This window comes from Chiloscyllium punctatum, chromosome 2, assembly GCF_047496795.1.
Source record: "Chiloscyllium punctatum isolate Juve2018m chromosome 2, sChiPun1.3, whole genome shotgun sequence".
Lineage (NCBI taxonomy): Eukaryota > Metazoa > Chordata > Chondrichthyes > Orectolobiformes > Hemiscylliidae > Chiloscyllium > Chiloscyllium punctatum.
Genome location: NC_092740.1, coordinates 58,702,919 through 58,729,499, shown reverse-complemented (window position 1 = coordinate 58,729,499; position 26,581 = coordinate 58,702,919). Strand labels below are relative to the sequence as shown.

General features: G+C 39.7%; 1 long non-coding RNA gene across 2 annotated transcripts in view; it reads left to right on the top strand.

Annotated features, from left to right (window-relative positions):
• The first annotated feature begins 255 nt into the window (after positions 1–255).
• LOC140484505 (uncharacterized) overlaps positions 256–26,581 on the top strand; it is a 128,432-nt gene continuing 102,106 nt past the window's right edge. For both annotated transcript variants that reach the window (XR_011962219.1, XR_011962222.1), the window contains exon 1: positions 256–428. This is a non-coding gene — a long non-coding RNA (uncharacterized lncRNA). The remainder of the gene's footprint in view (positions 429–26,581) is intronic.

The window sequence follows — 26,581 nt, the reverse complement described above, 5'->3', positions numbered from 1 at the left end:
ATCCTCATTTCTGAAACCATGCCCCAGAGAATTTCCTAAAGGATTCCCAGCCTTACCTTCAAATTCCTTTGTAAACGTGTTGTGCCTTTGTCTTATGATGTGCAGCTACATGTCACTGCTTGCTCCTTCAGCCAATATACCAACAGTTGCTTCTTGTTGCTTAGTCCTCCCATTTTATGGCTCTTTCCAATAGCTCCTCCCAAGCTATCACTCTCAACATCTCTACCTCCTGCCCCACTACTTTTGAAAGCCTCGTAAAGATGTCTCCCTCAGATTGTGCTTATGCTACTGCTAAACTGTACTCTTTCCATTCTCTCAGCTGTTGAATGATACTCATTGAACGCCGTCCTGTTGACCACTCCCAAGATTTCCGTCTGTACATGAGAAGCACTTGAGAAATGCAAGTTATTTTAGGCTGTCATTTTCAGGTAACTATTTTATTGAAACCTTCTCCTAATGGAAAATAGCTGACCTCGACGACATGCCTCCCTTTGGCATATGAATAATGGCAGGGTAAGTTGCATGGATAATCTTAGGGTCCAATCCAACACCCTATTATTGCATGGCATAGTTCAGAAGCTTCAATGCAGCTGATCAATCTAACACCATGAAAGTTGTTAAAGTCTCGCTGGCAACTAAAAAGAAAGAGATCGGAAATTAAAAACAGTTAACAAACTTGTCTTTGTTTCCATGAAAATATGTAAAAGGGCTGGATTTTACTTCAGTAAATATTGGCAGAAAAGTTGATTATAAAATTATGTTCGAGCGAAAAATCCACTTTATTCAATGACATAAATTTCCAATAACTATTAACATGGTTTTGTGCAAGTGCCTGGATATTTTGTTGAGTAGTGGGAAGAAGAAAATGTTGAATGGCCATTATTCCAAATTAACTGATTTGCAAGATATTTTTGATTTCTGGAAACAAGTGTCAGTTCCTTCCAAGAAGTTGAAGAAACTGAGACACTTAACAAATAAGAGTTGTGTTGTACTAGTTATTTTAACCATTCCATTGGTATTATGGGTTACATATAATACTATTGCTGCAAAGATGATGCAGAATCACAGAAGTATAATAGTTCAGGTAATTTGGCTCATTGTGTCTGCACCAGCTCTCTGAGCATTTTGATTTAGTGCCAAACTCCTACCTTTTCTTTATAAACCCCCCCCGCCACCTGTTATTTCCATTGAAATCATCTTCCAATGTCCTCTTCAATGCATCAATTGAATTTGTCTCCACCACATTTTCAAACTGCGAAAAGGACTTTTTTTCTCACCATTTTCTCCCTTTGTCTGCATGGGTTTCTTTCTACTGTCCAAAAATGTGCAGGTTAGGTGGATTGACCATGCTAAATTGCCCATTCTGTCCAGGGATGTGTAGGTTAGATGGATTAGCATGGGAAATGCAAGGTTATGGATATAGGCTGGGTGGGTCTGGATGTGATGTTCTTCAGAGAGTCAGTGTGGACTTATTGGGCTGAATGGCCTGTTTCCATGTTACAGGGATTCTCTGCCTTTGTTTCTTCTACAAACACTTTAACACAGTGCAACCTGGTTCTTTATCCTTTTTTGAGCAGGAATAGTTTGTCCCTATCTGCTCTGTCTAAATTCATCATGATTTGGAAAATTTATATCGAATTTCCCACCAGCTGCATTATCTCCATGAAAAACAGTTCTATCTTCTCCAAACTATCTTCAAACTGAAGTTTCTCATTTCTGAAACTAATCTTGAAAACCTTTTCTGCATTCTCTCCAATGCATTTACACCTTTCCCAAAGTGTGGCACCCAGAACTGTACACAATACTCTAGGTGAGGTCTAAAAAGTGTTCTTTATAGGTTCAGCATAACTTCCCTATTCTTGTATTCTATGCTCCTATTATTGAAGCTGAGAAATTGTACACTTCAATGGCAGTTTTTTTCTACCCGTCCTGCCATATAAAATGACATAGGCACATACATACCAGGTCTCTCTGCTCCTGTTTGTCCTTTACACTGCACCCTTTATTTTATATTGTTTCTTCATGTTCTTTCTCCCATAGTGTATTACCTCACATTTCTCCATATTGAACATCATCTGTCACCTATTTGTCCTCTCAATCAATTTATCTATGTCTTTTTGAAGTTCTACACAGTTCTCCTCAGAGTCTATAATTATTCCAAGTTTCATATTATCCACAAACTTTGAAATTATCTCCTGCAGACCAACATTTAAATCATTTATATATATCTCAGGGAAGGTTAAGGCTGTAATCATGACTCTTGAGGAACTCCACTACAAAGCCGCCTCCAATCTGAAAAATACCCATTAATCATTACTATCTGTTTCGTGTCACTTGGCTAATTTAGTATCCACATTGCAACTGTCCCTTTTATTCCATTACCTATCACTTTCATCACAAGTTTGTTTAATTGCACTGTGTCAAACAGCTTTTGGAAGTTCATATACACCACAACAGTAGCCTTACCCTCATCAATGTTTTACAGTTATCTTCTGTGTAGAAATGTGACCTGAAACATTTGGCTTGGTAAGGTTCAGTAAAACAGTCTGCAATTAATGTTGTGAATGACACTACATCCATGCTCTGTGAATACATTTTCATCCTCAGCTTTTAATAATGGTAGCTGCCTCACTGGACTGTGAATGAAACATGCATGCAACATTCCTGAGGACCCCAGCAATTCTGATGCCAAAGTACACACGTAAACTCATAAAGTTACTCACTGAGCACTGCGAGAAGCTTTGAATGAAATTGTTTCAACAGCACACATCAGCTACTTGATGAATTATATCTTTCAAAAATGTCTGTTTGTGGTATTAATGAACATCTGGGAAAAGCAATTAATACGTTTGTTAAAACAAAAATAACTGTTTCTATGCTTTGAAAGCTGCTGGTAATACATATTAAAACTGGCTGGGGGCTCTGATTATACAATATCTTTTTGCCACTTCCTTTTGCACTAACTTATTGCATTTCTGATATCCTCACTATTCTTCAGGGTTGGAAAGGGTCTCGAAGCATAATCTGTTTTAATAGTTCTCAAAATGAAGTTTCTTTGAAGAGAAATATGTAAATTAATTGTAAGTTAGGTATAGTTGGTTGTGATTTGACCACAAATCAATCAGCAAGGCTAACACCACAGTGACAGATATAGTAATGGAATGCTCCGCTATAGAGGTGTTGTGTCATGAAATGCTAATACAAAATGTTTTTTGCCTGATGGGCTCTCCAAAAAGTATTATTTAATGAAGAGCAGAGAGTTCTCCAACTTTCATGGCTATTTCTCCTTTAGCAAACACCATGCAGTCTTCATTTATGTCTGTGGGAGCTTGCTATTGTACCGATACTTTGGTTTTTAGAGGGTTTTTTTTCCTTTTTTGATAAGAGATATTGGGGGGAAGGTGACGAGCAGTCTATGAGAAAATAAATGAATTGTGATGCTTTGGGTGTTTTGTTTTGAAGTTGAAACAGTAGAAGCGATTGGAGACACACAGACTCAGGATTTTGCTTTAGTTAGTTAATGAGTGTGAACTGAGATTGTGGAAGGGAAAGATCTCTCTCTCTCTCTCTCTCTCTCTCTCTCTCTCTCTCTCACTCTCTCTCTCTCTGAGGAGCTGCTGCATGTATCTCTTTGTTGCTGATAGGACTGTAGGTGAGAAAATCAGTGTCATGAATTTGCCTTTTGTCAAAGGTATGTTTATGGGAAGTTATTTTAGTGGAACAGCTAATTAGTAATAATGAATATATCTATGATTCTGTTAAGTTTTCCAATAGTGTTAAATTATTCCAAGTTCCTCCCTTCTTTTGTTGTATTTTAAATATAGTGTTTAAATAAATTGTGTTTTGCTTAACGTCGAGTAGCCTGACCAATCAAATTGCATCTGGAATACAGCACCTCGCATTTACCTTTAAAATAAGAAAACATTAGGGTCGAGGCTACTTTCTTAATATATTCTGAAGGGGTCTGGTCTATGACACTATCTACTGAATTAGTTAAAAAATATATAAAAATCTGCAGATGCTGAAAATCAGAATTAAAAATGGAAATTGCTGGAAAATTTCAGCAGGTCTGGCAGTATCTATGCAGAGAAATCAGAGTTAATGTTTTTGGTCCCATGACCCTTGGCTTCAGAACTGCCAAATTAGTTGCTTGTCTACAAAATAGACATCAACTATAGTCAAGATTGACTTTTGTAGCATAAATCACAATGAAAGATTCTGAGGATTGTAATGCTGTCATTATTGGTTAGATATAGTCAAATTGCTATCAACTGAAGTCAAACCATATCAGCATAAGGGCTTTTCTTTACTAGGAATAAATGTCAATTTCCATCTGTTTGCAAGAAGTTCTAGTACGATCAAAGGTAGCAAATATAATTCAAATAAGGAAAGAGTTGTGGAATTTGGGGATCGAGGAACAGAAATAGACTATTTAGCATGTTGAGCCTCCTCCACAATTTAATATGATCATGGATGATGAAATATGTCAATGCCTTTTATCTGCATCATCCCAATACTTTTTACAACATTGACAATTAAAAATCTATCAACCTTTACTTCAAATATCCTCAAAGACTGAGTTCTCACAGCACCTGAGGTAGAAATTCTAAAGGCTCACCCCTCTTTGAATAAACAAATCCTCCTCATCTTGGTCCAAATGGTATCTGTTTATTTTTAAATGATGCCCCCTCCCCTCAACTAGATCGAGGCTAACAAAAAATAAAAGCATTTTGCCTGTAAGTGCCTGTCTATCCTTTTAAGTATTTTGGAGGTTTCATTCAGATCTGCTCTCGTTCTTCAAATCTCCACAGATTACAAGCCCAGTTTACCCAAACTCTCTTCAAAGGACAGTCTCACCATCCTGGGAACAAGTCTAGTGAATCTTTATTGCATTCCCTCTGTGGTAATACTGTTCCTGAGGTAAGGAGACTAAAACTGCATACAGCATTCCAGGTATGGTCTAACCAAGCTTTTATACAATTGAAGTAAGACTTCACTGTTTCTGTGCTTAAATCCTCCTACAATGAAAATTAACATTCCATTAGCCCTCCTAATAGTTTGTTGCATCTGTATTTAGACTTCAGAGATTTATCAACAAGGATACCTTGGTCTGTTTCCTATCACTTTCCAACCTCTTACCATTTAAGTAATAATATGCACATCTGTCTTCATACCAAAGTGGATAGTCTCACATTTTTCCACATTATATTCTATCTGCCGTGTTCTTGCAAAATTCACTCGGCCTGACCAAATCCTTCTGAAAATATTTTACATCTTCCTCACAAAACACATTCCTCAGTAGTTTTGTATTCCATGCAAAATTAAAATATTACATTTGGGCCCCATGACCAAATTATCGATTTGTATTGTGAATAATTAGAGCAAAATTGCAGATTTTTGTGGTAACCCACTAGTCACATCCTGCTAATGCAAGAATGACCTATTTATTCCTCCTCTTTTTTTCTGTCTGTCAGTCAATCCATAAACCATTCCAGTACATTCCCTTCTACACAATATGCTTTACTTTTGCTAACCACCCTCCTTTGAAGCCTTCTGAAAATTCCACATATACCGCATCCATTGACACTCCTGTATCAATTTTGTCAGTAACAACCTCAAAATACTCCAACAACTGTGCCAACAAAATACTCCAACACAATTATCCATTCACAAATCCATGCTAACTGTGCCCAATCATATCGTTTTTATCCAAGTATCTATTTATCATGTCCTTCGTGGTAGATCCCAACATTTTCCCTACTGGTGGGTTTAGGTTCACAAAGAGGTAAAACAGCACTTTGAGTGATTAAGGACATAAAAATACTCATGAAATTATGGGTTTGAAGGAAAGAAATGTAGGCTGGATCTTAACTTCCCAAAATAGCTGAGTTGGGGGCATCCAAGGTTAAAACAGCATTTGGAACAGGAACCAAATCTGTCTACATATGGTTTGAAGAGACTCAGGATAAGGGGCAGATGAATAATTTGAAACATATTTGATTATTTATGCAATGTAACGTTGCTGCTCACCTTCACTTTAACAGACAGAGTAATGTTGAACTTGAACTTACTCATTGGATTCTAGAACTTTGCTTCTCTCTCTGTACAGACTGCCAAACCTGAATTTCTCCAGCATACATTGTTTTTGTTTCATATCTCCAGCATCTGCTGTACTTTGCTTTCCTTCCATACCTAACCTCAGCCAGCCATGTTTTTCAGACTTCAGGAAATTTGGTAATGTATTAAAGGTGGAAAAGACTAAATTCGAAAGGTAAATGCTTTTACCGCAATACTTGTGGGTCAGGAACAGCAGGAATTGTTCTCTTCCAGGAATAACAAGCTACCCAGTAAATCCAAAAGCTGTCTGTTCTGCCTTTAACCCTCCACAACCACCCTAGGAGAGCCAGTCTGATCACCAAAGGCTTTTCTCTTTGAATAACCAGTATACCTTCCAACACCACCATCTCCCCTGCCCAATTATTAGATCTCCTTGATCTCTTTGGAACTTTCTCACCCATTTCCCCTTAGTCATAAACTCCACTTTCATTGTACAATTTTGGAGCATTATGTTGGTTTTTTTTAGATTATTCTAGATCTGAAAGATTCTAACACAACAGAGAAGGTACAATATGGATTGCGATGAATTCTGTTTGGACTGAGGAAACAAATACTGAAGAAACACAGAAAATTGAATCTATTTATCATAATCAGAAATTAAACACTAACTTGCTTAAAGATTTTTACAATTATTAAAGGATTAATACAGGATGGATTAAAACAATTTGGTGCACTTTTAATCCCCAAAGACAGGTCGGTTGTAAGAGTAGGAAATTAAAACGCAAAGCTGGGATTTGAGGCTGGAAAATAAACTCTCAATTGGCTGTGGACATACTGAGTAGAAAGGAAGAGGATCGTGTTTGTTGCAGGCCAATCATCTCAGTCACAAGATATTACTACATGAGCTCCTCTGGCCCAAACATTTTTTCTGCTTTTTCAATGACTTACACTTCACCATGAAGGCAGAGTGGTGATGTGGTGATGTTTGCTGATGATTGCACATTGTTCACTATCATTAACAATCTTTCAAATAATAAAAGCAGTTTGCAAGACATGGATAACTTTTAGGCTTGAACTGATAAATGGCAAGTAACATTCTGCCACACAAGTAGTAGGCAATGACTATTCCAAACAGGAAGAGCAAGAGACTAATCACCTATATATGACATTCAATGTTGTTACCATCAGTGAATTCTTCACCTGGCAAGTGGATTACCTCTGATTTCACATTCACTATCTACAAAGCATAAATCTGGACTGTGATAGAACACCTTCTAATTGTCTGGATCGATGCAGTTCCAACAACTTGCAAGAAACTGAGCAACATTCGATACAAAACAGACCATTTGATTTGCACCTAATCCATTATATCAACCAGTCATTTCCTTCACTACTAATGCACTGCACCCCAAATTTGTACCATTTACAAGATGCATTACAAGGTGCGGAAGTGCTAATCTCATTGGATTAGTAATTAATTTTTGCAAGTTAATTTTCTTTGGACATTGAATTCCATTAATAAAGCTGAAGACTGACATTAAAAAAGACTATCCTGTTCACTAATGTCCATGTGGAAAGGAAATAGATCATCCTCACCTGATCTGGCCTTCCTGTGATTCCAAATGCCCAGCAATGTGGTTACCTATTAAATGTCACCTGAAATTAACTTTCAAGCCACCTTGAAGACTCAGAAAGGGAACAAATGCCTCAGAGAGGGTGCAGAATGTTCTCAAGGGGGAGGGGGGGCCAGCAGCAGGTCATTGTCCACATTGGAACCAACGACATAGGAAGGGAAAAAGTTGAGATTCTGAAGGGAGATTACAGAGAGTTAGGCAAGAATTCAGAAAGGAAGCCCTTGAGAGTAGTAATATCTGGATTACTCCCAATGGTACGAGCTAGTGAGGGCAGGAATAGGAGGATAAAGCAGATGAACTCATGGCTGAGGAGCTGGTGTATGGGAGAAGGATTCACATTTTTGGACCAGTGGAATCTCTTTTGGGGTAGAAGTGACCTGGACAAGAAGGTCGGATTGCACCTAAATTGGAAGGGGACTAATATACTAGCAGGGAGATTTGCTTGAGCAGCACGGGAGGATTTAAACTAGTAAGGTGGGGGTGTTGGGACCCAGGGAGATAGTGAGGAAAGAGATCAATCTGAGACTGGTAGAGTTGAGAACAGAAGCGAGTCAAACAATCAGGGCAGGCAGGGACAAGGTAGGACTGATAAATTAAACTGCATTTATTTCAATGCAAGGTGTCAAACAGGGAAGGCAGATGAACTCAGGGCATGGTTAGGAACATGGGATTGGGATATCATAGCAATTACAGAAACATGGCTCAGGGATGGGCAGGACTGGCAGCTTAATGTTCCAGGATACAAATGCTACAGGAAGGATAGAAAGGGAGGCAAAAGAGGAGGGGGAGTGGCATTTTTAATAAGGGATAGCATTATAGCTGTGCTGAGGGAGGATATTCCCAGAAATACATCCAGGGAGGTTATTTGGGTGGAACTGAGAAGTAAGAAATGGATGATCACCTCATTGGGATTGTATTATAGACCTTCTAATAGTCAGAGGGAAATTGAGAAACAAACTGGTATGGAGATCTCAGCTATCTGGAAGAATAATAGGATGGTTATGGTAGGGGATTTTAACTTTCCAAACATAGACTGCCATAGTGTTAAGGGTTTGGACGCAGAGGAATTTGTTAAGTGCGTACAAGAAAATTTTCTGATTCAATATGTGGATGTACCGACTAGAGAAGGTGCAAAACTTGACCTACTCTTGGGAAATAAGGCAGGGCAGGTGAACTGAGGTGTCAGTGGTGGAACGCTTTGGGGCCAGCGACCATAGTTCTAATAGATTTAAAATAGTGATGGAAAAGCATTGGCCATATCTAAAAGTTGAAGTTCTAAATTGGAGAAAGGACAATTTTGATGGCATTAGGCAAGAACTTTCAAAAGCTGATTGGGGGCAGATGTTCGTATGTGAAGGGACGTCTGGAAAATGGGAAGCCTTCAGAAATGAGATAACGAGAATCCAGAGAAAGTATATTCCTGTTAGGGTGAAAGGGAAGGCTGGTAGGTATAGGGAATGCTGGATTACTAAAGAAATTGAGGGTTTGGTTAAGGAAAAGAAAGAAGCATATGTCAGGTATAGACAGGATAGATCGAATGAATCCTTAGAAGAGTACAAAGGCAGTAGGAGTATACTTAAGAGGGAAATCAGGAGGGAAAAAAGGGGACATGACATAGCTTTGGATAGAATTACATTAAGGAGAATCCAAAGTGTTTTTACAAATACATTAAGGACAAAAGAGTAACTAGGGAGAGAATAGGGCCCCTCAAAGATCAGCTAGACGGCCTTTGTGTGGAGCTGCAGAAAATGGGAGAGATACTAAACGAGTATTTACTGTGGAAAAGGGTAAAACAATTTCTGTTTCCTAGTAGCAGGATAAACATTCGCTACTAAAATTCTCAGAATGTTTCAGGTGGGTCAGTTTCACAACCAGCGTTGGCAGCAATCTGTTTTTCCATTCATTAGCATGTCATGAATATTCATAAACATCCCATGCCACTGGAATTACTTTCAGGGTCATAATACCATTAGCCAAAAATAGAAAACATGTCTACTCACAAAGCTCATGACATATATGAGGCATGAACGTGGCAGGGTAGAAATCTCCCTCCAAGCTTTAGTGAGTGTGACACTGAACAAAAAAAACCAAAAGAACTGTGGATGCTGGAAATCAGAAACAAAACAGAAATTGTGATAAAAATTCAGCAGGTCTGGCAGCAGCTGTGGACAGAAAGCAGAGTCAACACTTTAGGTGCAGTGACTTGCTCCAGTGAGTTTCTATTGAAGAAGTTTATTGTCCACCACTTGAACATTTCTCTTTGTGACTTGCTGGGCTCTATAAGCAGCAAAATGGCAGATAAGGAAGGATGGAGTTGGACACTTCAGTTCATAACAATAAGAAAGAAAGGGGACTTACACCAATTCAAATTGGTTTCTCAAAGACGCAATTAAAAATGGGATTAAAATGGGAAACTCGATGGTTCTGATATGAAGTTAGATTGCTTTTAGAATTTTATCAAATTATTTGATTGTTGAAAGCATAAATGACTTCACTAAATTGGCACCTTCAGAAAATGGCTGCTGTTTGCACAAAATCTTAGAGTGTTGGATTTGAAGCCTCTCCGATGTTGATTAAATTAGGAGAAATGTCAGTCGACTGTATCTGTTTTGTTGTTGTTAAATGATTATTATATTGGTATTGAAACTTAACTTGGCCAATAAGCCTGCTTAAGTAAAATAGCACTGGCTGAGATAGTGAGCCTGATTGGGACAGGGAAGCAAGGCTGAACTCTAAACAGGGCTCACTTCAAAGGCCTTCTTTTCCAGTCATGCCCTTAGCCCATGCAAGCTTTTGGTGAGAGTAAAGTTGGGTCACATGGGATTCAGACGAATTGAACACATAATTACCTGAAAGAGAGTGATGGTGGGGGGTTGCTTTTTGGACTGGAGGCCAGCGGTGTTCCACAGGGATCGGTTCTGGGTCCTCATTTGTTTAGCATTCATATAAATGATTTGGACGAGAATATGGAAGACATGGTTAGTAAGTTTGTTGGTGACACCAAAATTAGTTGCATAGTAGACAGTGAAGAAGGTTTTTCTAAGATTACAAAGAAATCTTGATCAAATGGGTCAATAGGCTGCAAAATGGCAAATGGAGTTCAATTTGGATAAATGCGAAGTGTTGCATTTTGGTACAACAAACAAGGTAGGGCTTTGGGTAGTTGTAGAACAAAAGGACCTACTCACAGAGGTACATAATTCTTTGAGGTTTACGTCACATATAGACAGAGTGGTTAAAAAGGTGTTTGGCCTGCTTACGTCCTTTGAGTATAGGAGTTCAGAGGTCATGTTGAGGCTGTACAGCATCCATAGTTCTTTTGGTTTTTATGAGATTGTACAGGATATTGGTGAGGCCTCTTCTGGAATAGTGTCCAGTTCTGGTCACATGGTTATAGGAAGGATATTATTAAGCTGGAGAAGGTACAGAAGAGATTTATCAGAATGTTACTGGGTATGGAAGGTTTGAGTCATAAAGAAAGGCTGGATAGGCTGGAACTTTTTCACTAGAGCATGGGATGTTGAGAGGTGACCTAACATACGTTTATAAAATAATGAGGGGTATAGATAGAGTTAATGGTAGCTGTCTTTTCCCTAGGAGGGGAGATTTCTAGACTAAAGGGGCACTTTTTTTTGGTGAGAAGAGAGAGAATTAAAAAGACACAAGGGGCAAATTCTTTCCACAGACAGTGGTTTGCATGTAGAATGAACTTTCTGAGGAAGTGGTGGATGTGGCTACGATTACAATGTTTAAAAGACTTATGGATAAGCACGTGGATAGGGACGGTTTGGACAGAGATGGACCAGGAGCAGGAAGTTGGGGCTAGTTTAGTTTGGGATTATGTTTGGTATGGACTGGTTGGATCGAAGGGTCTGTTTTCATGCTGTATGACTGTATGACTCTATGAGAGACTGTATCAGATATGTACATTCTCCTAGTTGTGATAAAAGGTCAGTGATCTGATGATATGGAAGTGCTAGTGTTGGACTAGGGTGGACAAAGTCAAAAATCACATGACACTGAGTTATAGTCCAACCTGTTGGACTACAACCTGGTGTTGTGTGATTTTTTATGGTAATCTGATGGTGTGCAAGCTGCTGACATTTTCAGTTCAATTTTTATTTCAAGTGCGAAGCCTCGGGCAACTGTCCGTGTGGAGTTTGCATATTCTCCCCGTGCCTGCGTCGGTTTCCTCTCACAATCCAAAGAGCTGCAGGTTTGGTGAATTGGCCATTCTAAATTGCCATAATATTCAGGGATGTGTAGTTTAGGTGCATTAGTCAGGGGTAAATATAGGGTAATAGGGTAGGGGAATGGGTCTGGGTGGGTTATTCTTTGGAGGGTTGGTGAGGACTTGTTGGGGTGAAGGGCCTGTTTCCACACTGTAGGGATTCTAAGAGAAGGAGAACTTCTAGGAAGCCACCATTAAAGCACTGCACTACTTTTTGCATGATATTTGAAATCTCCAGGGCAAGTGGGGATGATGAGAAGAGGTTCAGTGAAGTTGCTGAGTGACAGAGAGTAAAGTGCTGTCCAGGTTCCTTTTAAATATGGCACCTGAAAGGTGGAAGCTGAAACATTCCATTGGGAGACAGAGCTTCCTACCTGATGGCCACTACAATTTGGCATTTAGACACTCATTAATATTTAACAAACTGAGAAGAATGAAAATCGTCGAAGATTACCCATGTCACCAACGAATGTGAGTCCCATTAGGTGTTGCTCTTGATTCCTATTGATTCCAGTTTTGCTCGGACTTTGTGGTATAATACCTGGTCAAATGCTGCCTTGATGTCTAGAGCAGTCCCTTCAGCTCACCTCTGGAGATCAACTCTTTTGTCCATATTTGGAACAGGCCTGTAAGTCTCGGCTGCTGAGTGACCTTGGAGGAACCCAAAGTGAGCACCTGTGAACAGATTATTGCTGAGCAAATGCTGTCAGATAACATTGTTGATGATGATCAAGAGGTGACTTAAAGCACAATAACTCACCATGTCAAATTTATCCTGCTTTATATACACAGGATATGTCAGTGAAAATTACTGCTTTGCCAAGTGAATTCCAGAGTTGTACTTATACTGGAATAAAACTAACAACAGCTGATACTGGAGATCTGAACTAAAAGCAGAAATTGCTGGAAAACCTCACCAGGTCTGGTAGCATCTGTGGTGAGAAAGCCGAGTGAATGTTTCGAGTCCAGTGACTCTTCATAAGAACTTCTACTGAGATAAGTTTGCAAGGGGTATGGTTTGTTATGCAGTACAAGTCTTCAGTCTTCTTGCTGGAATGCTCTGCATAGGTCTGTACCTTTGCAAAATCCAGGCATTTCTTGTTATCATGTGGAGTGAATCAAATTGGCTAAAGACTGGTATCTGCGATTTTGGGGACCTCAAGAGCAGGCAAAAATGATGCCTCCACTTGGCACTTCTGATGGAAGATTGTTGTAAATGCTTCAGCCTTACCTTCGGCAATGAAGAACTCGGTTTCCTCCATGGTTGATGCTGGAGATACTTTGGAGTCTTCTCTGTTCATGAAATTCTTATTTGTTCAGCAATATTCACAACGAGATGGGGCAAGACTGCAGAGCTTAGATCTGATCTATTTGTTGTCAACGTTCCTTCTAGGCTGTGTGGCTGACAATCACGGCATTGCCTTCCAAATCTAGAAACCACTGCCACACAAAGATCTTGGAGGCTCTCACAGTTGGAAAGAAAATTAGTCGGATTGCTTTTCATATTGGTAATGCTTACCTATTGCATACTGCTGACACTGCCTGGCATGCAAGTAGTCCTGCTGTAATTTTGCTCAGTTGACATCTTAGTTTTACCTCTGCCTGATGCAGATCCTGGCATGACCTCCTGTACACTTCATTGAACCAGTGTGGATCCTCTGATTTGGAAATGGTAAGGAAGGGGATTTGCCAAGCCATGAGGTTATAGATTCTGGGTGAATGCAATTCTGCTGCTGCTGATGGCCCAGGTGGCATTGTTGAGTTTTGAGTTAGATCAGTTCAAAACTTACTCCATTTAGCATCGTTGTAGCACCACACAATACAATGGAAGGTACCTTTTATGTGAAGATGGACTTCATCTTCACAGTAACTGTACAGTGATCACTCCTAACAGCACTGTTATAGACAGACGATTCTGTAACAGATTCTGTAACAAGTGTGTTTTTCCCTCTTCTTGTTCTCCTCACCACCTGTTACCATCACTAATCTAGCAGTTATGCCCTTTAAGAGTCAACCAGCTTGATGTTGCCAATCTATTCTTGGTAATGGATATTGAGGTCACCCATTATTAAGGCTCCCCCATCAAACACACATTCTGTGCTTTTGCTTCCTCCAGATGGTTTACAACATGATGATTACAACACATGAGACAAAGTGCATTTAGCAGGAAATTCCCCTGCCTACATTTGACCTGATGCCTTGAGATTTCATGGACTCTGGGATCAATGTTGAGAACTCCCACCTGCCATCTCTGATGAATCTGTCCTGGGATTGGACACACGTAGAGATGGTGATGGTGTTATTTGGGACAAAGAGCTACTCACCAAACCAAACCTTAGGGGTAATGTCAGGCTTTTGCTAGAACAGTGTGTGGGAGAGTTCTCCTAATTTTGTCACAAGCACCCAAATTGTGAAGAAAGTCGTGAAGAAAGACTTTGCAGGGATGACAGTACCGAACTTGCTGTTGTTCATTCAAGTACCAAGGTTAAAGCTAGGTTATTCATACACTCAAAGAGTATAAAGATATACAGCATGGAAACAGACCCTTTGGTCCAACCTGTCCGTGCCGATCAGATATTCCAACCCAATCTAGTCCCACCTGTCAGCACCCGGCCCAGATCCATCCAAACCCTTCCTATTCATATACCCATCCGAATGCCTCTTAAATGTTCCAATTGTACCAGTCTCCATCACTTCCTCTGGCAGCTCATTCCGAACACGTACCACCCTCTGTGTGACAAAGTTGCCCCTTAGGTCTCTTTTATTTCTTTCCCCACTCACCCTAAACCCATGCCCTCTAGTTCTGGACTCCCAGATCCCAGGGAAAAGACTTTGTCTATTTATCCTATCCATGCCCCTCATAATTTTGTAAACCTCTATAAAGTCACCCCTCAGCCTCCAATGCTCTAGGGAAAACAGCCCCAGCCTGTTCAACCTCTCCCTGTAGCTCAGATCCTCCAACCCTGGCAACATCCTTGTAAATCTTTTCTGAACCCTTACAAGTTTCACAACATCTTTCCGATAGGAAGGAGACCAGAATTGCACAGAATTGCAATATTCCAACAGTGGCCTAACCAATGTCCTGTACAGCCGCAACATGACCTCCCAACTCCTGTACTCAATACTCTGACCAATAAAGGAAAGCATACCAAACGCCTTCTTCACTGTCCTATCTACCTGCGACTCCACTTTCAAGGAGCTATGAACCTGCACTCCACGGTCTTTTTGTTCAGCAACACTTCCCAGAACCTTACCATTAAGTGTATAAGTCCTGCTAAGATTTGCTTTCCCAAAATGCATCACCTCACATTTATCTGAATTAAATTCCATCTGCCACTTCTCAGCCCAGTGGCCCATCTAGTCTAGATCCTGTTGTAATCTGAGGTAACCCTCTTTGCTGTCCACTACACTTCAATTTTGGTGTCATCTGCAAACTTACTAACTGTAACTCTTATGCTCGCATCCAAATCATTTATGTAAATGACAAAAAGTAGAGGACCCAGCACCGATCCTTGTGTCACTCCACTGGTCACAGGCCTCCAGTCTGAAAAACAACCCTCCACCACCACCCTCTGTCTTCTACCTTTGAGCCAGTTCTGTATCCAAATGGCAAGTTCTCCCTTTATTCCATGAGATCTAACCTTGCTGATCAGTCTCCCATGGGGAACCTTGTTGAATGCCATACTGAAGTCCATATAGATCACATCTACTGCGCTGCCAAAATCAACCCTCTTTGTTACTTCTTCAAAAAATTAAAACAAGCTTGTAAGACATGATTTCCCAGGCACAAAGCCATGCTGACTATCCCTAATCTGTCCTTGCCTTTCCAAATACATGTATATCCTGTCCCTCAGGATTCTCTCCAACAACTTTCCCAACACAGTCCGAGGAGGCTGGCAACAAGAGCAGGAGTAAACAGTCAGGAGGGCTAGCAGCGAGAGTGAAACTAAACAGTCAGGGATGGCTGGCAGAGAGAGGGGAGTAAATAGTCGGGGGGGGGCTGGCAGAGAGAGGGGAGTAAATAGTCGGGGGGGGTTGGCAGTGAGAACGAGAGTAAACAGTCAGGGGGGCTGGCAGCGAGAGGAGAGTAAACAGTCAGGGGGGCTGGCAGCAAGAAGGGAGTAAACAGTCAGGAGGGCTAGCAGCGAGAGTGAAACTAAACAGTCAGGGATGGCTGGCAGTAGAGGGGAGTAAAAAGTCAGGGGGGCTGGCAGTGAGAGGGGAGTAAACAGTCGGGGGGAGCTGGCAGCGAGAACGTGAGTAAACAGTCGGGGGGTGCTGGCAGTGAGAATGAGAGTAAACAGTCAGGGGGGCTGGCAGCGAGAGGAGAGTAAACAGGGGGGCTGGCAGCAAGAAGGGAGTAAACAGTCGGGGGGGCTGGCAGCGAGAGGGGAGCAAACAATCAGGGGGGCTGGCAGTGAGAGGGGAGCAAACAGTCAGGGGGGCTGGCAGTGAGAAGAGAGTAAACCATCAGGGGGGCTGGCAGCGAGAGGGAAGTAAACAGTCGGGGGGCTAGCAGTGAGAAGGGAGTAAACCATCAGGGGGTCTAGCAGGGAGAGCGAGAGTAAACAGTCAGGGGGGCTGGCAGTGAGAGTGAGAGTAAACAGTCAGGAGTCTGGCAGTAGAGGGGAGTAAACAGTCAGGGAGGGATGGCAGCGAGAGGGGAGTAAACAGTCAGGGTGGCTAGCAGTGAGAGCGAGCATAAATAGTCAGGGGGCCTGGCAGTGAGAGGGGAGTAAACAGTCAGGGGGGCTGGCAGTGAGAAGGGAGTACACAGTCGGGGGGGCTAGCAGTGAGAGGGGAGTAAACAGTCAGGGGACTGGCAGCGAGAGCCAGAATAAACAGTCGGGGAGACTGGCAGTGAGAGCCGCAGCAGGAAGTCCAAGGCGGTGCAGGAACATGCTGCAAGGCAGCTAGAGCAGGCAACTCAGGGCTACAGTGAGGATGAGGTCGAGCCCTGAGCGGGGGAGGTCAAACCCTTAAGGGGAGTGCAAACCCAACATTGCTGGGTGTTTAGACTCTGTGATGTTGAACTGTTAACTGTGTTTCTTTGTTTTAATACTTTTTAGTAAGAAGGATGTAGTGTTTTAATTTTTAACTTTGTTTCCCTTATCTTTCTGCTTTGTATTAAGGTTCTGTACCTAGGTACCTTTATACCTAAGATGGTGGAATACATGTGACAATAATCTAATTCAGTTCATTTCATAAGAGATCACTACAATGGTTACTGTAGAAAATTGAAGCTCATGGTGTTGCGGGTAACATATTGTCATGGATAAATGATTGGCTGTCTAACAGGAGGAAGGGAAGAGAAATAAATGGGTCTTTTTCAGGCTGGCAGGATGTCATGACTGGTGCACCACAGGTGTCAATGCTGGGACCTCAATCCTTTACAATTTATATAAGTGATTCACACAAAAGGATCAAAGGTACGGTCGCTAAATTTGCTGATAACAATAAATAGATAAGAAAGTGAGTTGTGAAGCAGGAATAAGGAGCCTACAAATGGATATAGATCGGATAAGTTAGTGGGCAAATATCTGACGTATGGAGTATAATGTGGAAAAATAAGAAATTATTCAGTTTGGCAGAAGGAGTAAAAATTGAAACATATTATTTAAATGGTGAGAGGTATCAGAACTCTGAGATGCTGAGAGATCAGGGTGTTCTAGTCCATGTATCACAGAACGTTAGTATGCTGGTACACCAAGTTATCAGGAAAGCTAATAGCATCTTTTGTTTTATTGAGAGGGAATTGAACATAAGAGTAAGGAGGTTATGCTTCCATTATACAGGGCTTTAGTGAAACTGTTGAAGTATAATGTACACTAATGATCATTGTACTTATGGAGGATTTTAATGCTTTGTAAGTATTTCAGAGAAGGTTGACTAGAGTAATACCTGTAATTAGCAGATTGGTTTATGAGGACGAGCTGAACATACTAGGCTTCTATCCTTTGGAGATTAGATAAGCCAGAAGTGACTTAACAAAATATATTGGATCCTAAGGAGACTTAATCAGGTGGATTGTGAAAGGATGAATCCTCTGTGAGACAAACTAGAAATAGGGTCAGAGTTTAAAGTTAAGGTGTTTTAAGACAGAGATGAGGAAACTTCTTTTTCTCTCAAAGGATTGTGAGCCTTTGGAATTCCCTTCCCAAAAAGGTGTTGGATGCTGAACCTTTAAATATTTTTGACACAGAGCTAGATAGTTTCTTGATTACCAACAGAATGAAAGATCATCAGGGATATGTAAGAATGTAGAGTTGAGGTTAAAATCAGATTAGCCATGACCTCATTGAATGGTGGAGCATGCTTAAAGGACTGGGTAGCCTATTCTCGTTCTTTGTTCATGTGTTTGCATGTCTTGGATCATTAATCTGAGTGTTGAAAGAATCTTAACTTGAAACATCAATAGTGTCCCCCTCTCCATGAAGGTTTTCTGACATGCTGGGTGTTTTCAACATTTTTTTGTTTTTCAGATTTTCAGCATCTGCAATATTTTGCTTATCTATTTCTAGAGTTGTTAAACTGTATACCAAGGAAAAATGACCAACTGACTTTCATCCATTTGCAAGTAGTTTTATTTTTGTAAATTATTGAAATCTTAGTGGGAGATTCATTAAATGGCAGCATTAACATATTAAGTGATTTTTTTCAGTCTGTTCTTAAAACTTTCTAATGTAGCATTCTAAGCAACTATTGTACTTGATAATAAGTACAATAATAATACTATTGACTTATTAAACATATTTTAAAATACTGTTTTAGGAAATATAAGGAATTTTTTTAAACTGTGGAGTTTACAGATAGAATGGAGAACGATGATTAGAGTTTTGAAGAGAAATCTGGGGATCAAAATTTAGCTGTGAATACCCCTACTGCAGGAAAAGTGGTCTTGAAGAATCACTTTGTTCTTTTGATAATATACTCCTGGGAATATATATCAATCACCATAAAAGCTGTATATTTGCTGGGTTAAAAGTTTCCAAGGAAAGTATTTTTTTAAACCACTCAATGAATAAAAAGAGAACTTAAGATTGTAAGTCAAGCTTGTGGTGTGAGTTGGTGGGGATCTTTAAATATATCAGGTTAGACATTAAGTCAAGAGTGAAATTGGATCAAAGGCCTTATTTAGAAAGCATTAATCACATCCTGATAAGTCAGACCAGGTTCTCAGAAAGAGAGAGAGAGATGATTTTACAGTTGAAGAAGGAATGGAGCAGTTAAGAAGTTTAACTGGACAGTCACAATGATTAGACACAATGATTAGACCAAATGCCAATTATATTAACATTGAGTACTATGGTAAAGCCTGTCCCACTTGAGAAAACCATGAGACCAAATAGACACTAATGAAAGTGAATTCACAAAAATGTGTTATGATCCTAACTGATAGTAATACTGGTAAAGTCAGATCTCAGAGTGAAACCTGTCTTGATAGACCTTGTGTTTTATTTTTGCAATTTGTTTATTGTGGTGGTTAGTCACTCAACATATTCATAAACATGCCAATATAATTTTAACAAAAGAACCTCAAAAAAGGTTATCCACAAAAGAGTCAAAAACATCAACAATTTTAGTCCAAATATGAACTTTTTGAAATGGTTTCATTACAGATACTATAAATGAAGATTCAGTCCTTTTACCCACAACAGCTTGCAGCCACTCAAGACTCAGTGAAGAGGCACCTCATTTGCACTTTAAGGTTCCTTGTTCAGTGGGCACAACTGGTATCAGTTTCTTCTCAACAAATGTATACTTAAATAAAAAATACAAGTTCTTTGGTTAATGTTTCTTTCTGAAACCCTTTAACAAACTGTTAACCCAGTTCATTTACTCCTTAGCATTTGTTTCTTAAACTCACGCATTCAAATTTTGTTAAATGTCTTCCTCTTTGTCATCGTAAAGCCTTCTGATTTGACGTTTCTTTGTTATTGACTTCTAAGTCACTCGGGTTTTCTTTTCTTCTGCCCTTATTGCTCTCACGACTGTAAACTATGCTGCTAATGTTACAGGCATTTTATTCTTGACTTCTTTCTGAAAGAAACCTGCATACTTTTGAATGGTTCTGTCCCTCCACCTAAGGGAAACTTGTTTCTGCTTCAGCCTCCTGTGTCATGAAACAACTTACAGCGAGCAAACAGTTCAATGTGTTTCCTCTCTTACCCTTTGTTTCCTAAAGCACTGAACTTTTCACTTCTAGATGTCTGTAAATGAATTTCTAGAAACAAGTAAAACTGAGATGACTCTCAAATGAAATCAGAACTATGTCCTTCTCTCATTAACCCACACAATATCAATATACAAATTAAACTTAGAGTCATAGAGCCATAGAGATGTACAGCGTGGAAACAGATCCCTTGGTTCAACTCATCCATGCCAACCAGATATCCTAAACTAATGTAGTCCCATTTGCCAGCACTTGGTCCATATCCCTCTAAATCTTTCCTATTCATATACTCTTCCAGATGTCTATTAAATGCTATAATTGTACTGGCCTACCCCACTTCCTCTGGCAGCTCATTCCATACACGCACCACCCTCTGCGTGAAACGGTTGCACCTTAAGTCCCTTTTATATCTTTCCCCTCTCACCCTCAATCTATGCCCTCTAATTCTGGACTCCCCAACCCCAGAGAAAACACATTGTCTAGTTATCCTATCCATGCCACTCATAATTTTATAAACTTCTAGATGGTCACCCTACAGCTTCCAACGCTCAAGGGAAAACAGCCCCAGCCTATTCAGCATCTCCCTATAGCTGAAATCCTCCAACCTTGGCAACATCCTTGTAAATCTTTTTTGAACCCTTTCAAGTTTCACAATGTCCTTCTGACAGGAAGGACACCAGAATTGCAAGCAAAATTCTAAAAAGTGACCTTATCAATGACCTGTACAGCGACAACATGACTTTCCAACTTCTATACTCAATGATCTAACCAATAAAGGAAAGCATACCAAACACCATCATCACTATCCCACCTACCTGCAACTCTACTTTCAAGGAACTATGAACCTGCACTCCAAGGTCTATTTGTTCAGCAACACTCCCCAATGTGTAAGTCCTGCTCTGATTTACTTTTCCAAAATGCAGAACCTTGCAATTATCTTAATTAAACTCCATCTGCCACTCCTCAGCCCATTGGCCCATCTGATCAAGATCCCATTGTACTCTGAGATAACTTTCTTTGCTGTCCATTAAACCTCCAATTTTGGTATCATCTGCAAACTTACTAACCATACGTCATATGTTCATTTCCAAATCATTTATATGAATGTAGAAAAATAATGGATCCAGCTCTGATCCTTGTGGCACTCCCACTGGTCACAGGCCTCCAGTCTGAAAAACAACCTTCCACTACCACCCTCTGTCTTCTACCTTTGAACCAATTCTGTATCCAAATGGCTAGTTCTCCCTGTATTCCATTAGATCTGACCTTGGTAGCCAGTTTCCCATGAGGAGTCTTGTTGAATGCCTTACTGAAGTCCATATAGATCACACCCACCATTCTGCGCTCATCAATCCTCTTTGTTACATCTACAAAAATCTCAAACAAGTTCGTGAAACATGATTTCCCATGCACAAAGCCATGTTGACTATCCCTGATCAGTCCTTGCCTTTCGAAATATGTGTAATTCATATCCCTCAGGATTCCCTCCAACAATTTGCCACCACTGATGTCAGGTTCACCGGTCTATAGTTCCCTGGCTTTTCCTTGCCACCTTACATAAATAGTGGTACCAGATTAGCCAACCTCCTGTCTTCAAGCACCTCACCTGTGGCTTAATGCCTAACATGGTATGTCTATTTTAGAAAGCATATTTACAAATAATGATAATAACACTTTGTTAACCTACAGTTTTCATATGCTGACCTTCCAGGTGGTTATTGAGTGTGGCAGAGTTTACAATATTCTTAATGAAAATTGAAAGAACTGCGGATGCTGTATATCAGAAACAAAGACAGAGGTGACTGGAAAAGCTCAGCAGGTCTGCCAGCATCTGTGAAGAGAAATCAGAGTTAACATTTCTAACATCGGACCCGAAACATTATCTTTGATTTCTTTTGCCAGGTGCTGCCAGACCTACTGAACTTTAACAACAACCTCCCATGTTCTTGGTAGGAAAGAATATTGGTCCAGGAAGTCAAAATGTGAAATGGGTACTTAAAAACCATTTGTGTTGAAACATTGGTGCTTGTACAAGCTATATGTACAAGTCTGTATTTATACAATATACTAAAGGATATCTAAAGAATTGTTTCTGAGTTTCTGTTTTACTGACTGGCTTGGATCTGTTTTCACATAATGTTCACTACAATAATTATATACTGCTTTCTGGCCTTGATCTTTCTGTTGGTTCTTACGCAAAATATTTCTTCTAATACATTGTGCATGTTTAGTCTGGAATGTCTCTCACCATAATGTAAAGTCTTGTCCATTTTTCCATTAATACACTTCATCTGATGATTGACAACATCAGAGCTTCTGCACATGTCGATAGCTTTCTTGAGAGTAGGGTTCTCTTTTCTCAGCAGCTGTGCTGTCATAGCAGCATCACTTATGCTAAAGACATTCCTATCACTGATGAGATCATCTTTTAGTCGCCAAGCTACAGGAATCCTGTGGATGTGTCAGTGCCATCACATTATCATCAATAGTCTCCCTTTTCCACTGAACTCTAATGTTGAGCTCACAGCATTTATAGCTAACATTAATAGAGGGTTCAAAGTATGTTTACAATGCTTTCATAATCATTGCTTGTCATCCTCCTTTCACAGCACTGATAGTAGACTTGCTACTCTTATTTGCTCACTATTTGTATTCACTTCTCACAGATTTTGCACTGAAGTGAAAAATTCCAGTTCTGCCTCATATCTCCTTTAATTTCTGCAGCTACAGGAAATGGAAAATTCACAGCCATTCTGACTCACTCAGTAATTCAAAGTTGCAGACAGTGGTTTAAGTAATTTTTTTTTGTAACAATAGCTACTTTTCTTACAACACTGAACATTGACTCAATCTGAGCTTCACTTTGTCCTTTTGCAGCTGAAATGTGTGGCTGTAGACAGAAGATATTTTAACTGCTCCCAATGATATGATAATCGTTTAGTAACTGCAACAAAGCAAAGTGAAAGCATTTGCAATATTGATATATATCGCATAATTTCAGCAAGGCAGCAAAATGCCATATAAATGCATTTCTCCAAATAGATCATATAAATGATAAGTTCCAACCTGAGGAAATTCTGAGCCCAGGAGTTCTCTACACTATCATGGCCAGACAATTGGAAGGGAGCATACTTGCCAAGAGTGGAGAAGTACAAGAGGACATGAAAAGTGATGTATTTCAGCCCTCAGACTTTCGACCTGCTATGATACAAATCTTCTAGCATAGTGCTACTGGACTTATGGCAAGAATGTCTCAAAGATTTTGCGTATTTTTAGTATCTATTAACTTTGTTGTTAGTTTGAAATAGATTAATCTTGTGAATATATCTCACTCTGAAATCAAGGTTTGACCTGATAGCAGAGAAAAGAAAAATGAAAATTCCTGTGGGAAACAATTTTCTACTTCATGTTGTGATCAGTTTAAAGTTCAAGGTTTAATAGCACCAATTTGTATTTATATGATGCCTTTTATTGTCGTAAAACTTAATGAATTCTGCAGGAATATTATTAAACAGAATTTGACATCAAAGATAGTTAAATGTTTGGTCAAAGAGATAGCTTTTAAGTTTTGTCTTAAATGAGAGAGCTATTGGTAGGTTTAGTGAGGGAAATCCTGGAATTGTAAGGCCTCACCAGTTAAAGATACGCCAACAAATGGTGGAGCCTTCGAGCAGACAGTGCCCAGCATGTTGGTTATGGTTGCATTCATCTCACTTCTAATCATTAGTAAATGAAAATGGTGCAGTTTAATATGATCTAAACAAAAACAGAAATGAATGAAAAAAAAGCCTCATTGTGATTTAACAGGAGTGTTGTGGTGGATTATAAATCTGCCTACTTTTATTTGCACGTTCAAGTATTATGAAGGGCTTTTCTGTGAATTGTGGCTGACCACCAGTGTACAGTCAACATGTTAGGTCTTATAGCAGAGTGGTAAAGTTTTCCCCTTTGGGCTATAAGGCTTGGGGTCAAGTCCCACCTGCTCCAGGGGTGTGTTATAACATGTCTGAATAGGTAGATTTAAAGTACCTGTAGCCAATATGTTTCTTCTATTGGTGGAGGGTGGGTGGGGGTAATGATCCTATTGGTTGAATACTTTGTCCTTTTGCAGCTGAAATGTGTGGCTGTAGACAGGTTGGATGGTCCTGGTGGTTATTCAGCTCAATCTGTCTGGCTAGATTTCACTGTTACATTAGTAAAGAGTAAAGGTCAGCCATGTAAGATGGATCATCCTCTTTAGCACCAGTTAAGATGTTCTTTACATTTTAGGCAAGATGGTGCAGAAATTATATTATCTTGTTGGGTTTTGAAATTCAGTAAATTTAAAGTAATACAAAGGACTGTTCAATCTTGCTGAAGGAAATTGCAGAAGTCATTTAAGATCTAAGAGACAAACTTTGAATTTACATTAACCTTTGGCTCTCCACACATCAAATAGCAGTCTTTGTGATGATGGCAGAAAAATGTAAACATAAGGAGTAAATTCTTCAGAGGTAATTTAATGTACTGCATTTTTGATTGAAGTGTAAATTGCACAGAACTTTCCATGTTAAAATAAAGGTTATTTTGGTGACAGTTTCTCACCTAGGATTAATAATTGTGAGCAGCAGCTGCACTAATTACTCAAAAGTCAGAACCAGCCCAGTGAATTTATGGTAAACGACAGGGTGTTTACAAAATTGCCTGACTACTCTATTAGAAAATGCACCAAACTGAGTCCTCAGCAGAGCATGCATTATTTAAGTGGTTGGTGTCTGGCGACAATCTGCAGCAGCAATTGTTGTTATTGCCTGTAGGAAAATTCACACTTTTGGAGTGGAGTTCTTTCACCTTTCTTTGCCCAAAGCGTCTATCTCTCTTCGTGCCAGCTGTACGGTAAATAGGAACTCCATGACCTGGAAAATGTGGGACAACTGACACAAGGTGACCCTGAATGCTGGGGTAGGCCCAATTAATTTAAAATTTTGCTTGGCCTTGTCTCTTTCAATTTTGAAAATCCACTGGACATATGATTAATGTGTATGTTCCCAATGTGGAAATATTTTGACCCTATTAAACTAAACCAAGGGTAGGCTTGGTGCATTGTGGCACAATATCAAAACAAGATTTATTAAATTCTGTGTGAAATTTTCAAGTAGACAACTGAAGATAGATAAAGGCATTATGCTTTGTACATTTTCCTGTGCTGCTTCTGACATAATGATCAAAATGTTGCATAAATAATTTCAAAAAACTATGAAGAAGGTTTTTGTAGATGAGAATTTGCAGGCAATACATCTAATTATTTTTCTTTCTCCCACAAACAGTTAACTTGAAGGCATACAAAGAAATTGACTTGAGTATCTGTCATTTTATTCTGATCGTACAAATTTAATGTGGCACAGTTATTTTTTTATGAAACAAGTTTAACCCTTGAGGATCCATTTGATGCTGAAAGAAATTTTCGTTAATGATATTTTACTTCCTCGATTTTGTATATTGTCTCCCTCAATTATTTAGGTCATATTGTGACGCATAGCAATAGAACAGACAAGCAGCTAGATTCTGGGCCTCTTCCTTGTTTACACCACTCTCGAATGAGCTGAACAAGGGTGGCATGGCATCCCTCAGTGTATTCCTTTTTCACACCCTCCTCCTCTTCTGTCGTGTTCTCTGGCAGGGGACTGCACCTTTGTTATGACCTCCTTGAAAGTCCCAGTGGAGACTGGGAACTCTGCATGTGGTTAATCATGGGGGACTACCCATGTGTGTGATCACTCTGCAGTGTAGTGGATCAGTGCACTAGCAATTTATGCCAAGGGGCACCCTTTCAAGGTTACAGTTTTATTGGCTGTGATTTTTAGTTCTTTTGTTATTGTTTCTTCCTGAAAATGCATAGGATTAAATTATTCTGAAACTGAAGTCTACAATTCCTTTTGCATATCAGATATTCTCCTTTTGAACTGAAAAATATCTAAAGGCTATTTTGTGCTGGAATAACCTGCTACCTGTGGGAAATGCACATGGAATCTTGAAATGCACAGCAGTATACTCAAAAAAGTTCAGAATCATAGAAGAAAAATTTGAATACAATTTTAGAAGGGCACTGTTTTATGCAAAGATGCATTTTTGCTCAGAAGTAAGAAAATTGCTGTTGAAATGTATGACTATAACATGAATGATATGATTCTGCCTCCTCCTTAAATAATAGTTTTTCAGCCACTTTTTTATACTTCTTTAAAGAGTCGCAATGAATTTCATTGTTACTCTGCATGAGAGGACTGAGTTCCCTGCCTGAGCCTAACAGCATAAATGGTGGAATGCAAGACATTCATCTGCATTCTCTCCAGTGATATTGTATCTCCAGTAGCGTGCAGTAAAAACATCTTGAGGTATTTCTTTCTGCTCGAGGCATTAGCTCTGACTCAGTTACATTATAGCTCTGATGCCAACTCTATAGCTGCCTTGAGTAGAAGTGCTGCATTGTGAATGTTCCTTGGTATCTGT